Source organism: Coenobita brevimanus, chromosome 40 (assembly GCF_032717465.1).
Source record: "Coenobita brevimanus isolate Jiangsu-jjx chromosome 40, ASM3271746v2, whole genome shotgun sequence".
NCBI classification, from domain to species: Eukaryota; Metazoa; Arthropoda; class Malacostraca; order Decapoda; family Coenobitidae; genus Coenobita; species Coenobita brevimanus.
In genome coordinates this window covers 1,728,530-1,747,085 of record NC_136993.1, presented here as the reverse complement: position 1 = coordinate 1,747,085, position 18,556 = coordinate 1,728,530, and positions in this window count along the sequence as shown.

Sequence of the window (18,556 nt, the reverse complement as noted above, 5' to 3'; positions counted from 1 at the left end):
TGAAGTATAGAGGATGACAAATAGGACCTGCACTCAAGTCATATGGAAGTTTTCAGTTAAGGTAGCTACCGTACTGTTTGGTTACATCTGGCTAATGAAAAATACAATAAATATATAACTAGCAAACTGGTAAAGCACTAACAAATAAAATAAGATCCCCCCCCTCTCTCTCTCTATGACATTTAAAAATTCATGACAATGATAAATTTGCATCAAAATGTATCAAACAGTAGTCGATGACACCCTAAGCCTGTGAAACAACCAAGTGTTCTCATTAAAAAATAAATAAATAAATAAAAATACCCCTCACAACAATTAAAGTCTGACCACAAATGTAAACAACACAGTTTATTCCACACAATAAATGCTTTCCCATACTCCATAAATTCAGCAATTGCCCTGAGCATCCTTGAGTCTTTGAATCTGAGGCCTGAGCAGGTTAGGATTGCGAATGAAGTGCTGGGAGGAAGGATGGGACTGGAATGTATTGGTGCTGTGATGAGAAGGGGCAGATTGAAATGGTTTGGGCAGGAGGAGAGGGTGGATTTTGAAACTGGGTATGGAAACTGTGATGTATAAACATCAAGGGTAGGGTTGTGCTGGGCAGACTGAAAAAGCCCTGGGACAAGGTCATAGAGTGTGACCTCAGCAATAAGGGAATGAACAGGGAGGCTGCCCAAGATCAAGCTGTATGTAGAGCCACCATTAGCTGACCAAGGCCAATGCATGAATGTTGGAGCCTTTATAAACAATACAATAAGATAAATGCACTGTACCGTACGGTACATCCATTATTTTAACGATGGGCCTAAAATTGCCAAATCTCCAGGCTAAATGCTTAACTGTATCAACAAATTAACATTAGAAATTGATGCTAGTAATGAAGAAATTCTGTGGAAAGGATGCAATGCCCTATTGTTATCTTTTTCTGCCAATGAACCATGTAACATGCTGAAAAAGGATGAAAACCCGGGTCAAGTTAATCAGTGCTGGCACCCTACTCTATAAATCTGCCTCATCATCACTCTCAGCAAATCTGGCCAGTCATACTACCCGAAAAAACTGTTAAATCATCCTGCCGTTACCCACTCATAAAAAAAAAAAAAATCAGTGGAATATAATACTGATTGTGCTTGCTACCTTAATACTGAAATAAAACTGAGAATAATGAAGATTCAGCGGAAAATATCGATAATATATACCGATTCAACCTATATATGTCCAGATAAAAAAAAAAAAATGTTGCAGACCAGAGTCAATGTTTTATGGAATGAAACAGGCAAACCACACATAAAATCTACCAAAAATCCTTGCATACCTACCCAATCCCACCCATTTCTACAAAACCGAGAACACACCCACCATTACCCATTAAATCATTGCAATATATCACAAAACACACCTTCCACCTTTCAGATGAAGGTTGTTGACACTCATTTATTATTGTCAGCGTTCGCATAGTGACCAACCAGTCCTCAACGCGGCAACGCCCTTTTTTTTTTTTTTTCCTTTTTTTTTTAAATTATATTAGTCACCAGTGTGATATACCAGTAAGAGATATTTCAACAAAGCAAAATATATAACTTATATACTTTTACCTGTGATAGGTTAGGAAAGCATAATAGAAAACGTATTATAACTTGGGTGAACTTAGTTATTCAAATTAAGCTAAATAAGATCGTTTATTTGTTTTTTCTTCCTCATGTATACGTCAGTGTATCCCTTTACTTTCAGGTACAGTACCATTGATTTTCTCATGGCTGAGACAAATCTAGTGTTTTCTTCCAGCTTATGCCACATGACTTTATTCAAAATCAAAAGAGAAAGTTGATATGCCCCTTACCACTGTATTATTCATAAAGAGATGCCTCCATATGGTGGCACTAATTCCAGGTGGATTCACATTCTTCAACTCTCTGTTCCCACGAAAGGAGGATGGTGGACTGTAGAAAGGCAATTTAAACTTACAGTCCACAGAGTTCACGTTTCAGATGAGTCCGGGACTGCAACTACTACTACTGTACTACTGCTGCTACTGCTACTACTACTACTACTGCTACTATCACTACTACAACTGCTACTGTTACTACTACTTCTACTATTACTGACCACTACTACTGCTAATATTGTTAAGTGTTACTACCACTACTATTGTTAGCTAGTACCATCACCAGACTGGGGGGCAATATTCTTTCTCACTTGCCCCAGGGATAGGTTGTATGATCAGTTGATTACCACCCAGCACTGTAAATGGGTTCCTGGGAGTCAGTAAACAATATGGGCTTGTCACTCAGTGTAGTACTCTTGCTGGAAGTGCTAAAGCAAGTGAGTGCATGATAGGTGCCCCACCCACCATTATGATCAATGAAATAGACCATACACTTGTTCACTCACCACTGAAGCCCCTGGAATCCAGACTTCACCTCACAGGCACATCTTTCCACTCATATCCATTTTATGAAAACCAGTCAGGCAATCCTATGGTTAGCAAGCTCAAAAAGGGGTACCAAACCCTTGTCATGTGTTCCTCCTTTCATAATTCATCCAACCAACTTGATCCCCTGTCAGTTCCCTAGCCTCATCTATCTCTATACTTTACTTGATCCCCTGACAGTTCACTAGCCTCATCTATCTCTATCCTGTACTTCGCACACACTTACCATGTCAATCCACTGTCTTGGCTTATCACACCTCCTCCTATGTTCAGATTATGTCACATTTACCTTCATTACTTAACACTAACTTGAAATTTAAGTTATTCAGGATTACTGCCACATCATCCAGTCATTCACTATGCTGAGCTATATGACCATCTGGTTTGTGACGATACAATCACCTGAGAGTAGCTTTATAGTTAATACCCTCCCTCCCCAACTCTGGGAATAGGCTTAAGAGCCCACTTCGCATGGCTCAGCAGTCCTCCTAGGTACTCTATATCCTCATGCCACCACATCAGCACTAACACCCACCATTCACAACTAGTACATGTTAGGGCTGTCCTACACAGGACTGGCACTAGCAGGAGCATCTTTATGATGTTGGTGGATCCTGTGTGACGTCAGTAAAGTCTGCATAAATGAAATTTAAAAACTTAGACAGTTCCCTGCCCCAGTAGTTGATCATCCCATGTTTTGTGGTAGATGGGATGCCCACCATCTACTACAGGGGCAGGGAACAGTTTAAGGAAACACACACACACACACACACACACAAAATAATAAGTAAATAGGTAGGTAAATACGCACACACACACACACACACAGACACCAAAGAATAAGGAAATAAAAACACCTCCAGTTCAGTTTCATCAATTATTTTAGCAAAACAATTCACTGTTACATAAAGAAAGAGGAATGTTAAATATAGATTTGGAATAAGTATAAAAATGTGCAAAGCATTTTAGACAAAGCATAATTTATATTATATAAACTACAGTCCACATTATAAAACAAACCTAAGTGTATATATAGAACTTTAGCCCCTTTCAGTACAGTGACCTTTTTTCATTTTGATCTGGCTATAACTATACTGTTACTCGGCCTTAAATTGTCATCACTCCATACTGAATATTGAGTTGTAATAATAGCTTAACACCAGTCATGAAGAAGCATAATGTAAAGGACACAGAGCCATTCCACTGAACTACATGCAATGAGCTGCAAAAAAGATGAAAATCTATCAAGGTAAAAAGACCCTAGATGATATTTTGTGACTTAAGAAATTATAGCTATAATCCCTTTTCCTTAACCTGGCCCAGTTTTTTGTCCCTTTGCAGCTTATTTCACATAGTTCAGAGGCAGGATAAGACAATATTATGGCTTTACATCCTTCCACAGCATTTCTTCATGACTAACCTTATTCTAGTGTGAATCTCTTGCTATATATATCAGTATTCATGGTGAAGAGTTGGCAATTTTAGGGAGGTTAGAGTAAATGGCTACAGTAGTAGTATTAGCAGTAGTAGTAGTAGTAGTAGTAGTAGTAAAAAGCAATAGCCCCAGGTTCATCTGAAACATGAATCTGGTGGACTGCAGAATGAGGTTACCCTTCTTCTGCAGTCCACCATCCTTCTTTCAGGGGATAGGGAGGGAGTTGAGGGACATTTGTAAAACCAGACAGAGGAGCTGAACAGTTACATCAGCGCCACCGTGGGAAGGCATCCCTTTTCAGCACAGTCGTGAAGGGGTTAATGAAGGCTAAATATAACCTGTTCAGTTCAAAAAGCCTCCTATGTTAAATAAAATCATCTGGTGGTACCACAAATAAATAATAACAATAATAATAAAAATAATAAACATTAATGAAGTGAAGGAATCAACCTTTAATTTCAGATATATACAGGGTGGTCCTTGTTTAACACTATGTCCATTCCGCCAGGTGATTTCTTATGTGTCGTGGGGAACGGCACAGTCAGCATTATCGGTGCCTACCTTGCATTGTTTACTCACTTCCTACTCTCACCGTCACACCCACACCTGCTATCTGGGCCATCCCACAACACATACAACACTGCCGGGTGAGTTTCTAGTGGAGGGCCATTTACAGACCACCCTAAATTTCAAACAGTATTCAATTACAATATTCCTGATTTCCAAATAAGCATTATCCATCACATTATTATCTATATCAATCACCCTTAGTTGACATTAGGGTGGAGGACAGGGAGGAAAAAAAATCATCTCTTTGCTACTACCATATGGGGAAAAATAAACAAGATGTATAACCTGTAATGGTGAATGTCTCAATACAGTAATATATTGTATGTTTATTCATGTTTAATCCTCATTGTGTTAATCTATTGTGCTTTGTAGGCTCGGATAATTACGCGGGCTACTGTGCCATTTATTTAAGGGTCTGGCGGTTAGTAATGCACCATTAGTGTATTCCACTTACTTGTAAAGCTTTGACTCTATTAGTATTAGTATTGTACAGGCTTTGGCTCTTATCAGTTTGGTTACTAGGAAGCTTACTGTACTGCTACCACTAAACAATTTCACTCAGCTTTGGAGAGACATTTTCAAACATATGGAGTTAGATACAGCCTTCATTAACCTCTTCACTATAGCAGGTCTATCTTAACTCAATAAAAATCATGTGTAAATTGCGAGAAAAAATGAAAAATGTGTCATCGCAGAAAAGGGGTTGAGTGGCATGCAAGACAATATATCACTGAGAAATAGATGACAGTAATACTAACTTTGTGGAGATGTAGGACTGTAATCTATGTGGCTAGGGAGACTTCTTAGCAGCTCTTCTGTAGTGATTTATCTTGCATATTACACCTCAATGTTTTCTGTATTACCGATGTATATTACTTTGATATACATAGTAGTAATGAGAGTAGTAGTAATAGTAGTAGTAGCAGTAGTAGTAGTAGTAGTATTAGTTGTATCATATGAATGTGAACCCAGTGGACTGCAGGCTGAAGTTGCCCTCTCCTGCAGATGACTATCCTCCTTTTGGGAGGATTAAAGAGAGAGTTTAGGGACACTTGTACAGCTGAGCAGATCCATCACCCAGCTGTATCAGTGCCACCACATAAAGGCTTCTCTTCAGCACCACAATGATATAAAAACAATATAAATAGTCCACAAAAGTGTTGCAGTGTAATAATAAAAACAAACTGCTACAGAAGAGGTGCTACAAATCCTCCCATCCCACCCAGAATATGTCTCTTAGTTCCTTCAATCCAATAACATGTTTAATTCTTCCTAGCTTCTTCTTTAAGCATAAGGGAGATCTACTGCAGGGAAGGGGTTAATGAAGGCTTTATCTAACCCCCCAAGTTCAAAACACAGCCCTTAAACTCAACTAAATCATTTGGATAGGAAGAATAAAAAGATGCATTGGTTTGATGAGACCAGAGGGAATATCAAGTAAATTACAGCTGTTATATTATTTAGCATAAAAATAAGCATATGTGGAATCTCTAACTACAGCTCTTATATACAGCTCTGCATTTTGTATATATATCTGATATAATTCATACTGGTAGTATAATTACTGTATCTGCTATGATAGGAGATATTCACATCTATGCCCATTCAACAAATTACACTTATATACAAAGGCCATGCACAATAACCTACACATAACCACTATAAACACTTTCAGTCTGAATATATCCATTTTTAATTCATTCTTGTAGTTACTTTATGATTTTATTTAGCTCAGGATAGGCTTTTACAACTGCAGTGGGTAGATTTAGCCTTCATACAGTAGTAGCCGCAACCCCAGGCTTATCTGAATGTGAACCTGGTGGACTGCAGGCTGAAGCTACCCTCCTCCTGCAGTCCACCATTCTTCTTTTGGGGAACAGGGAGGGGACTGAGGGATGCTTGTATAACCAGGCAGTGGATCCACACAGTTATATCAGTGCCACCACATGATGATATCTCTCTCCAGCACCAGATATAGCCTTAATAAACCCCTTCAGTGCAAGATGCCTTTACATCATTCAGAGATTATTCTCATGCGCTGCCAACTGCGCTACTGAGGCGTTGCCTAAATGGCTCGCTTGGTAAGCTGCTGTACTCACGCAGTTGCAAGCGCTGGTTCGAATTTTGGGTGCCTAAATGGCTCACTTGGTAAGCTGCTGTACTCACGCAGTTGCAAGCGCTGGTTCAAATCCTCGCAATATTTTTTTAAAGATGCCTTTACAAAGTTGAATAAAACCATCTGATATCAACAAGAATAAATTTAAAAAGGACATGACCCAGACTAAAAGGGTTAATTTTGACCGAGAGCAGAATTAATTTAAGGCTTTTCATCCAATGGCATAATTTTTCTCTGCTGATCCCTTTAATCCAACTGACATATCTTTTAATTCAGTCTTAAGGCAACCAGATAATTTTATTTTACTTAGGAGAGTTTTCTTGTACTGGATGGGTTTATTAAAGGCTGCATCTGACCCCTCCAGTTCAAAAAGTCCCCTGATGTGAGTAAAATCATCTGGAGGCAGGTAAGAAAAAATTAAGAAGTGAGTAATCGGATTTAAGTGGCTGAAAGTGAAGATACGTGATATCTTAAGAGGACTCCCCTTTCCTTAAACCAGGGCACTTTATGGACCTACAGCCATATATGGAGTTAACCAACAATCCTCTGCTTGCTTGTGTTGTGCCTTCCATGTTTCTCATTCCTTCCTAAATGACAGAATATCCTTCTTCACATGCTTTTTTTATTTTGTCACATTTTGCTGTCACATAAATACTGTACCATAATTCATGTAGCACCATCCAACATAGAGAAGTGCTGACAAACTTCTGACCATGGCTGTACTTCTCCTTACAAACAATATCTAAAGATAATTAAAATTACTTCACATTTCACAGAATATCCACAGATATACATTTTTTTTGTACAGATTACAGTTAAAATCACCATATTAAATGTACAATCAAGGAAAAAAGTTCAGTTACTACTTCACACTTGGGCCTGTCTGTCAGTTTCCTCCCTGAAGCACTATACTGTATTAGAATCATCAGTGGGCAGAGAAACATACCAAACATCTCACAGCACTGAAATATTACCTTGTTCAGCTCAGTCATGCCAAGCCAAGCAGACCTGTCCAACTGAAGGTAAGCAACTGCCAGTATGGGGTTGTGCCAAAGGTTCCTTACACCAATGATGCTTTGTCTGTCTCTGGGTGGTATGTGTTATGCAGTGCTCTATTATGTGTGTGTTATGCTTTGCAGGCCTATTCTACGAGCTGGGCACGTGTCATCTATAATTCCACCCAGCCCAAACCTATGCAGGCACCTGATGGCTGGGTAATGTCCTGATCTAAGCCAGCTTGGTGGACTCAACCAGCAGAGGAAAATGAGAAGTAGAAAGTGTGATATATTAGACAAACTTTTGTCCAGGACTGTACCTAGATTCTACATTATGGCAGATAATGGAAAAATTGGCTTATATTTGCAATTACGAAATACAGCAAGTTTTTGTTATAAGACTAGGGTGCACTACAAAATACTGTTTCAACTTTTTTTTAACTCCTTCAATCTGGCAATGTTTTCCAATTTATTCCTGCTACTAAAAAGCCATTTTATTTCATTTTAGGGGAGACATCTTGTAGTAAATGGGTTAATGGAGACAATATCTAACTCCTACAATCAAACAAGTACTACCCTATCTATCTATCTACTGCCAGATGCCTTAATCCTGTAAGAGTGGCAACAAACAAACAATCTCCATGTCTCCCTGCCCTCTACCATTAGGCTGCCCTCCCTCCAACTCACACCTCCCTCCCTCCTCTCTCTTTCTCCCTCCATCTCATCCTTGGCCTCCATATCATCCTCTGCCCCTCCACCTCACCCACATATACTCTTCTAGTCAGTCTCTCATTCTCCCAAGTTAAATAATATATGATACTAAGAGCAAGAATAATATGGAAAAGACTTTATCATACTGAAGGGTTTCATACAATAAGACTTTTAAATAAGGAAAACGCCAAAACAACTGTACAGGCAACAAGAGAACTTTTATCAGGCAATATTTGGTAGTTTTTGATGACTTAATTGCAAAAATAAGTAAATAAGTAAAAAAATAAAGCAAAATTGACATGAATTTTAAAAAATAAATTATAATAAAAGTCTAATTTAAAAGACAATTGCAAAAAATATGTAAATAAATGAAAAATAAAGCAAAATAAATACAGTAAAAGTCCAATTCTTCGGCATCCAATTCCCCGGCAAATCTGACATTTCGGCAGTTTTGAGAAATAGTCCCATTTATGAAAATCTCTGATCGTTCGGCAGATTTTCCGATTTTTTTCGTCAATCTTGAAATTCTCCATGAGGACCCTCTACTGCTGGGGACTTCTTCCAGCAGTAGCAGAGTCCAATCAACCCCTTCTATTGTACATATGTAAATAAGGAACCTACTATAAGTTTAGGTAAGTGCATGTGAACTTGTAGGCCTACTGTACCATTACATTAATATACAGTATGTTCACTAATTTCTTTATTTTTCATATTCATGTATAGTACTGTATTCATTACAGTATTGTACAGTATCAAACAGTATACAGTACTCTCTCCAAACACATTTGTAATGATATGAGTAGTGATGATAGTGTTCACCGAAACATATAAGGTATTGAGTGGGTAGGGTTTTTGATAATTCGGCAATTTTGATTTTCGGCACTAGCCTGGTCCCATAGATGCCAAAAAATCGGACTTCTACTGTAATAATTTTCGTTCTTGAAGGCCCCTACATGCTTTCTGCGTCTGCCTTCGTCACCTAATAATAATAGATGTCAAATTTAAAATAAAAGTCAATACATAACAGAAACTTACTGTATTTGGCTTTTGTGTTATGGCAGGTAAAGGAAATATTGGTTAGCTATCTGCAATGAAATAAAATACATATAAGAGTATAAATATAATGCAAGGGAAATCCATCGCCTTACCATTAAGTAAACACAGAGTACAGCATATTAAATTAAAAAACTCAGGAAGCTAGTTTATTTGTGATATCTATGGCATTTTTCTTATGGTTTCAGGAGGCTGTGTAATGCTTCTTTCCAACCACTGTCATCACCAACACCTTGTTCTCTTGCTTCCACTTCATCCTCTAAAATAATAAACTCAAGAAAATGGTTTATTTGTGGTACTTCTGGCCTTTTTTTTATGCACCACCTTTCCCTAACCCAACTGCATTCTGACATTTAAAAGGTGTCAGTTACATGCACAAGAATATCCTCCCCTGTAGTGTATTCCATTTAATGTCAGACAATATTATTCAACTAAAAGTCAGTCACAACAGATGGAAAGAGTTAATAGCTGCTCTAGCTCCCTCATGATTAGCACAGGTTTAACATTTTCTCCAGATGATATCCGGTTATTTTATTCAGTTGCCAGAGTTGTAGCTGCCTGAGTGTGTTAAAGGGCAGTGGTATAGCCAGAGAGGTATCTAGGGTGGCATTGGGCACCCTTGAACTATGCCTGGCCACCACAAATATTCAGGGGAATAATTTCAGACCCCCCTGAACAGTTCTCCTTGCACATCCTGTAAATGGACATGGTCACCCCATTTTAAAAATCCTAGCTACCTTCCCATTAAAAGGTAATGAGCAAAATAAATTACTCAGGGAGGAAGATGCACTATAAAGCCTCCTAAACCCATAAACATACAACCCTTACTCAAAAACATAAGATATAAAATGTGCATTGTGACATTACCATACCCTAGAGATAATTCATCCATCTTTCCTTAACTACTTGGGACCATGAATTCATCACCTAACTGCAAATGGTAACAAACGAACAAGGCATCACAGTGCAACCATACAACCAATACTTCTGTTATGGTTGTCAATAAAGATAAACTAACTTTTTTATCCCACAGTGTTTTATTCTTGTTACCTCTAGATCATGTTCTTGGCTGACATCATCATTATCATCATCATCATCATCATCATTATCATCATCTAGCACACTATTTTACTTGTGATAAGTATTCTGAGCCATATTAATTGCATCCTCAGCAGCTAGGCGTAATATTCTACTAAAAAATATATGAGTACCTAACAGAAGAATTGTGTACATAATATAGATAGTTCATAAAGTAATATACAGTACACAGCATAAAATATAGTACAGTACATAATGTAATATACAGTATATAAAGTAATACATTGTTTGTAAATATATGAAATTACTTAAGCTTGTAGTCATAACCTTTTAAATCATTTACCCTCAGTTTACCTCTTCCACACTTAACAAAATTAGCTAACTCATTTATCTCAATTATCATCTAAATCAGCTTCTCACTCTAACAATACACCACACAGGCATTTTCTGATTCCTTATATTTTTTCATCCTGTTTCATTCTCTTTACTGGATCAGATGTTTTCACTAACCTCTCTCTCACAACACCATCCTTACATAAAAAGAACAACCTTGGTAACAACACAACCATCTAATCCCTATTCTTAACTCAAAACTTTTCATAACACAACCCTCTCATTCCTATTCTCAACTCAAAACTTTTCATAACACAACCCTCTCATTCCTCTCCTCAAAACTATTTCTAACACAACCATCTCACTCCTATTCTCACCTCACTACCATCATCATCTCCTTTGCATAACACAACTAAAATCTACAACTAAATATCCTTTTCATTATACAACCATCTCATTCTTATTCTCACCTCTAAACTATGACTAAATCTAGTTTTGCTAATACAACCATCTACTCTTACTCTCATCTCACTACTATCAACATCTCCTTTTCAAAACAACACCTAAAATCTACAACTAAATGGCTTTTTCATTATACAACCATCTATCTCTTATTCTCATCCCAAAATGTTGGCCAAATCTATTTTTCCTAATACAACCATCACATTCCTATTCTCAATTCTAACTCTCCTCTAACACAACCATCTCATTCCTCTCTTTCCCAAAACTATCAATGTCTCTAAATCTCTAACTCTCCTCTAACACAACCATCTCACTCCTCTCTTTCTGAAACCTATCATTGTCTCCAATTCATCACACAACCATTTTGTTCCTATTGTCATCTCACAGCTAGTACTATTTCTCCCCATCACTCCGATACAGGCACTACTTTTCGTGTATATGTAAGTACTGTATTCCTCTAATCCTCCTCATAAACCTGGGATCTGTTCAAAATTATCATAACTTTTTCCATACAACTGTCACTCAGAAAGAAATGGAAAATTAGTGTGACTTCTTAAGAATGGAACTATAATAAACAATTCTTTTCTTAAATTTACATGAACTTAGAAGAAAAATTACTTTAAAAAGATGACTTAAGACTGGGAATTAATGAAAAGAGCCTTTACCAAGAGAATGCACAATCATGACCCCACACTCAATCCTGTTTTACGAGCTGAAGTGCATTTTAAACAATCTTCGCTATTCTTCCATCAGAACCATCAACATCACATAAAAACCCTTACTAACACTACATCACCCCTGCCAGTGTGTGGGAGAACTACTTGACTTCACATAATGGACTATCTATTCTATAGCCTGATTCCTATACAGATAAATACAAATAAAAGTGGAGAAAAATCCTCTAGTAGAAGAACTGGCAGACTTCAGGGAAAAGACTATTTAATCTATGGCCAGATTCAAGTACAGATAATAAAAAAAGGAAAAAAAAGAAAAAAGAAAATCCGCATGTGGGAGAACTGTTAGACTTCAGGGAAAGGAGTATCTAATCTATGGCCACATTCATGTACAAATAAATACAAACAAAAGAGAGGATAATCCTTGAGTCAACCATTATTTAAACAACCATCACTTCTGGTTTATAAGCAGTATAATTCAGCTAGCAAGCATCATCACTGGGGTATATTCTAAATGGCTTTGGAGATTCTTAATGCCTCTTCCTTACAGATTTATTCTGCACAATACATCTCAATATCCTCAGGTAGGTTGTAAATGAAAGGCTGACTAACAGGGTGTATGTAGGAGAAGCAGAGGAAGGGAGAGGGAGGGGGAGACCAAGGATAGGGTGGAGGGGTGGAGTTGAGAATGGAAACTATGCTGGTACAGTACAAACCCAAATCCAAATATCCAATATCCAATAATCTTCACTTACCAAGATTTTTTTTTTTTTTTAATGCAAGGAAGAAAGAACCAAATGCCAGAAACTCACAAGACTGTTCCTTCCAAGAGAAAATAAAAACAAAGTACCAGAGCTAACATGCTAGAAAGGGATACTGATGTAATGTCCTCACACAGTTGGTGCATATTTTTGGACCGAGTTCTCTTATTGACGTGTTATGAGCACGTGATCAATTGCTAATGCAAGGTACCTCACTGCATTTGTTGTTCGTGGTACTGTTGGCTATTTATTACATTCTCTTTACAGGATTACCATTATGGTTCTACTTTCCAAAATACTCCATTTTCCATACAGCTTTTGGACCTAAGTATTTCCAATTTCAGAGTTTGGGTATCTGTGCTTGAGTATCCCTTTGTACACTAAACATGTAAACCATGCTGGTATTAATACTGCATAAAAAACACAATGGACAATGTTAAAGTGTAATATGCAAAATAAATCACTAAGGAAGAGGTGATAAGAAGCCTCCTGTGTCTCCTACAACACAATCACATGTCACTATATAAGAAAGGAGTCTATCAGAAAGCAAAGACTCAAGCAGATGATTATGCCCAAGTAAAGATCTGGTCTATAGTGTGTTTGTTTAACCTGGCAAAGATCCCTAAGCCATTTCAGCTCAATTAGTGGCCAATTGTAGACAGACTGAAGGCCAAGTTTGACAAGTAACCAAGGAGACTCATTTCTACATCATAACTAAGGCTCACTGAATTTCATGCAACCAACACTTAGTAATACAGTTGTGACAGTGGCTCAGTTCCATCAGGGGAAAATACACTGACTACAGTAAGGCAGTGACTGACCTAAAATTAACTCCTATGGAAGAACGTCAATAATAACAATAATAATAATAATAATAATAATAATGCATACCTGAACACTATTAAAAATTAAGTATTTTTCCAACATTTCATTAACATCTTAGGACAACAGGCAATTCTGACCACATGGCACCATAATATCCCACTGATAATAAATACAAGCATCAAGTGTACCTCAAAATGTTTTTAAATCCTAGTGTGAGTAATTTACAAAAAGTACAGTATTAGAACAGTTTGAGTAATTTCCATTAAGTACTATATTATACTAGATGTAGTCAAGACTACTTATGTTAAAATACGTTACTTTCAATGATAAATTTCAACACAATCTTGCTTGGAGATATAATGAAGGTATAAGGTGCACATTACACCCTTCCTTGGTTGTCTCCTTTTTCACACAGTTTTTGTTGTTGCTGAGGCCCCAAGCTTACCTGGATAGGAACCCTGTGGACTGAAGACTGAAGCTGCTCTTGTCCTGCAGCCCCCACATCCTCCTTTTCGGGAACAGAGGAGAGGCTGAGGGATATGTGTAAACCCAGACAGCAAAGCCAGCCAGTTTTATCAGTGCCACCACATGTAGGCATCCCTCTGACATACAGTGTTGGAGGAGGATGCCTTCATGTGGTGGCACCAGTAAGACTGAGCTGCTTCTCTGCCTGAATAAACAAACATCCCTCATCTCCCTACCTCTGAATGGAGGATGGCGGACTGCCAGAAAAGGGCAACTTCAATCTTCAGTCCACTGGGTTCACATTTCAGATGAACCTGGGGTCACAACTATCACCACCATGACATACATTGAAACACAGATTCAAAAGGGAAGTTCTCTTAAGTAACATGCATCACAAACCAAGTTTCAAGCAAATGTTCAATCACTAACAGGTACACAAGCTTCTTCATACCAGAGGTAATTTGAAAGATTCCTTGCAACTAACCTAATGCTTTATGGCAATGAACTTCTTAAATCACAATTTGATCCCATTTACTTAAGCTACCTTGGGCTGTGTTCCTGAGAGCTCTGGGAGGCTGTCCAGCACTTCTTTGTTACTAGTTTATTCTGCATACTATAGTGCAATTACTCTAACCTGACATATCCGTAATCCTTTTCAGTTTAGTTGATGGCCAAGTGTTGTCAAATTGGTGTGGTGATTTGACTAGTAACCAAGGAGACTCATTTCTATTTCATTATTAAGGCTCAGCAAATTTCGTGTAACCACAACACAGCATTCTAGGTTTAGAATGGCCCACTAACCTCAGATGAAAACAATATGACTACACACCTACCATTGTCTCAAATGGATGTTATATCTTTTCAACACCTTCAATCCAATGATGTATATTTAAATTTTATTCTTATTACCTCTAATGCACTTGTGCTCTGTCTGCATCTAAATATGGCATGTGTAGCGTGGTACGCCATTATGTATATGCTGTGTAGGTCTATTCTATAAGCTGGGCATGTGTCACCTGTAATTCCACCCAACCCAGATCAAAGCTGTTAGATGAGGAGGGCTGGGTGATGTGCTGCTCTATGCCTAGCTAGGTGGACCTAATCAGCTCTACTTAAGGATAACTCTGATGGGTGACAGCTGTATCAAACCCCATAGGTTCAGAAAGTCTTGCCTAAGCTATATCAAATCATCTGGTTAACAAGAATAGACCGGAAAAAATCTATCACCATCAGTATAAAGGAATCAATATCAATACAGACTTGAATATTAACATAAGAGTAAATACTGTAGCAACTATTCCTCCACGTAAAAAAAAAAACATGTCACATCAAAATTTTAATAAACTGGTAAGGAAGAGGTGCCAGGAAGCCTCTGGAGCTAACAAGAATGCAAGCCCTGGACTACAAAGACGCTCATATCAATTTTCAAAGCCGCACAAAAAGCTGAACTCAATCTCTCAACCCTAATTATCAAGAAAGACAACAACAACATTTAGTAACAAACTTGCAATTAATCTCCCATCATAATTTTGGGTACGTTTTTATACGACCTACAACAGATGAGGAAAATTTGATCGATGTTGTCTACAGCCAGATGCCTTTATTCCCAGACAGGGTGGTTTTAAACAAATCACCTCCACACCTTTCTGTCCTCAACTATCAGGCTGTCCTCCCTATAACTCACACCCCCTTTACTCAACCATTTATTAATATCTGTTAGCAAAACATCTGAAAATGCACTTACGTAGAATCAAATTTTTGGTGACATTCAGCGGAACTACAAAGTGTTTATACGTAATCATATGTAGTTAAATTATGGCTGTGGGGCCTTTTTCTGACGTTCAAGAGTGAGGTGAAGGGGGAGAGGAGAAGAGGGAGACCAAAGATGAGGTGGAGAGATGGAATGGAGAGGTATAAGGAGGAGGTGGATGTGAACTGGAAGGAAGGCAGTCAAATGGCAGAGGACAGAGCAACATGGAGACAGTTTGTTTGTGGCCACCTCTTCTGGGAATAAGGTGTCTGGCAATAGATTGACAGTTTTCATTATTAGTGATTTTCGTTGACTGCAGGTGCATCTGGTCCCTAACACCCACAAAAAACAAGGAGTGACTACATTAGCTTTTTCTGCCACACTTCCAAAATCCCTACGAGCCTCCAAGCGTCGCGACACAGTGCAGCGCGTGTGAAGCAGAAGCACGTGGCAAATGAACATCACAAGACAGAAAGTCCTCATTATATACTGATGCATTCTTAAAAATCACAATTACACTATTTCCTTCATAAAAGACACTGCAAATTGGTGGGAAAAATGGCAAAGCTGATTCATAGGTAGCGATGGAATTTTAATACTTTTATATGATTAAACCCCTTCACCTCAATGACACACTGATCATTTCTTTATCTTTTTGCAATGTTCAGAGGCCTTTACTCAGTTTAGGAGAGACTTTCTGAACTAGAGGGGTTAGATACAGCCTTCACTAACTCCTTCACCAATACAAATCTGTCCTAAGCTGAATAAAAGGGTCTGGAGGTAGCATGAATAAAATATCAAAGTACACCACTGAACTGGAAGGGTTGATGTGGACTTAACCCCTTTGCTTCAGTGGCTTTTTTTTCCTTTTATCAGTTTTATTTTTGCTACCATCAGATGCATATATTAAATTTGGGAAGGCTCTCAAATAGTGAAGGGGTTAATGAAGGCTAGATCTAACCCATCATGTTTGAAAAATCTCCTAAGCTGATTTTAAGTGCCTCAAAGTAGCAAGAATTAAAAAAAAAAAATCAAGGAAAAACAGGAAAAAAGAAAATGTCACTGGAATGAAGGGGTTAATAAAAAAAAGTAAAAATATATATATATATATATGTTTTAGAATATAATGAAGACTCACTGCAGTTATCTATTTTTCTCAGAACAGGTACATAAGTAGATTTTTGCTATTATACAATTCTCAAAATTTGCATAGCAATGAGATTTTTAAAGTCACAAATCTATACTAAAAATTGTTTAGAAAATATTCTTTTTGACAAAATTTCACCTTCTACGATAAAAACAGTGCCTTTTTTTATATTTTTTTTACAAATAGAAAGACGTTCCAAACTAGACCTAGGACAAAATTTATCATAATCTTTTTATTCTAACTTGGCCTGGATTTTTTTTTTTAAATTCTGTATCTTATTTTCTGTAGCCCAGTGGCATATAAAGGCAATGCTACAGCTCTACAGGCTCTCCACAGCACTTCCTCATGACATGCAACATATTCCAGTGCTACTCTCATCACAACTCAGCATTCAAGATGGAGAGATGGCAATTCAAGGCCAAGTTAGTGTAAAAAGAGTGTAGTACGTGAATCTCATTTAATCTTGGTGACATCCGCTGCAGTTTATTCTTGCTCTCCTATGATGATTTTATTCAGCTTAAGAAAGGATTTTAGTAGTAGTAGTAGTAATAGTAGTAGCAGTAGTGGTAGTGGCAGCAGTATTGTAATAGTAGTAGTAGTAATTTCTCCTTTACATAAATGATTTCTTCTTGAACTTCCTTCTCTTTGCCAGTCTTTTTCTTCCACATCCCCTTCAGTGCAATATTCTTTTTAATTTTATTCTCACAATCTCCTAAGACTTTAATCAACTTAGGAATGACTTGAAATGGAGTGATTTGACACAGCCCAACCCCTTCATCTACAACACTTACTTCAGCTGCCAGAGTAGATTTTTTAATGGAAGGTTAGATTGGTATAGCCTTCCCTAACTCCACAATCATAGCATTCTTCTTGTCTGACAGAGGAGATATTCGAAATGGAAAACTGGAGGTTAAGTATATAGTAGCCTTGTCCAACCCCTTCAGTAAACAGGGACTCATCGACGCTGAATAAAACCATCCAGCAGCAGCAAGAACAGAACAAAAATCACGTTCTCCGTGTGAGGGAATATTCTACTTTACCCAAGACCAATAACAGAGTACCTGTTCATCCTCAAAGCTACACTATGCATATACAGTACAGGCAGCCCTTGTTATATGTCAGGAAAGTGTTACAAATCACATTTTAACTTTTTTTTTTTTTCTCTCCCTACAACTGGTGCTATACTGCTTTACTGTAAATTAGGGGAAATTAATACATCAGCTTTATAGGTAGAAAGCGAGGCTTGAAAGACAATTTATTAATTTATTGTGGACTTAACCTCTTCATTCCAATGACAAAATTCATATTTTATTCTTGCTATCACCAGATGATTTACTGCCTTTAAAACAGAAATTTTCGTCCTGGAAGTTATCATTATTGTTGCAACCCCATACTCATTTGAATGTGAATCTGGTAAACTTCAGGCTAAGGTTTTCTTTTACAGTCCACCATGCTCCTTACAGAGGACATGGAACGAGTTAAGGGACATCTGTGTAACTGAAGAGTAAAGCTACCCAGCTATATCTGTGCCATCACAGAAATCCCTCACCAGCACCACAGTAGGGGGGGGGGGGTAAATACACTTCTCATTAACCCCTTCACAATCTGATGCCTCCCTAAACTGAGTAAAATCATCTCAAGGTACCAAGAACAAAATATTAAAAAAAAAATAATAATAATAATAATAATAATACAGGAATAAACAGGTTAACAGTAATAAAGGACCCTGTAGTTCATTCATCTTAACTTGGCCTAGATTTCAAACTTTTTCAGCTTATTTTATGAAG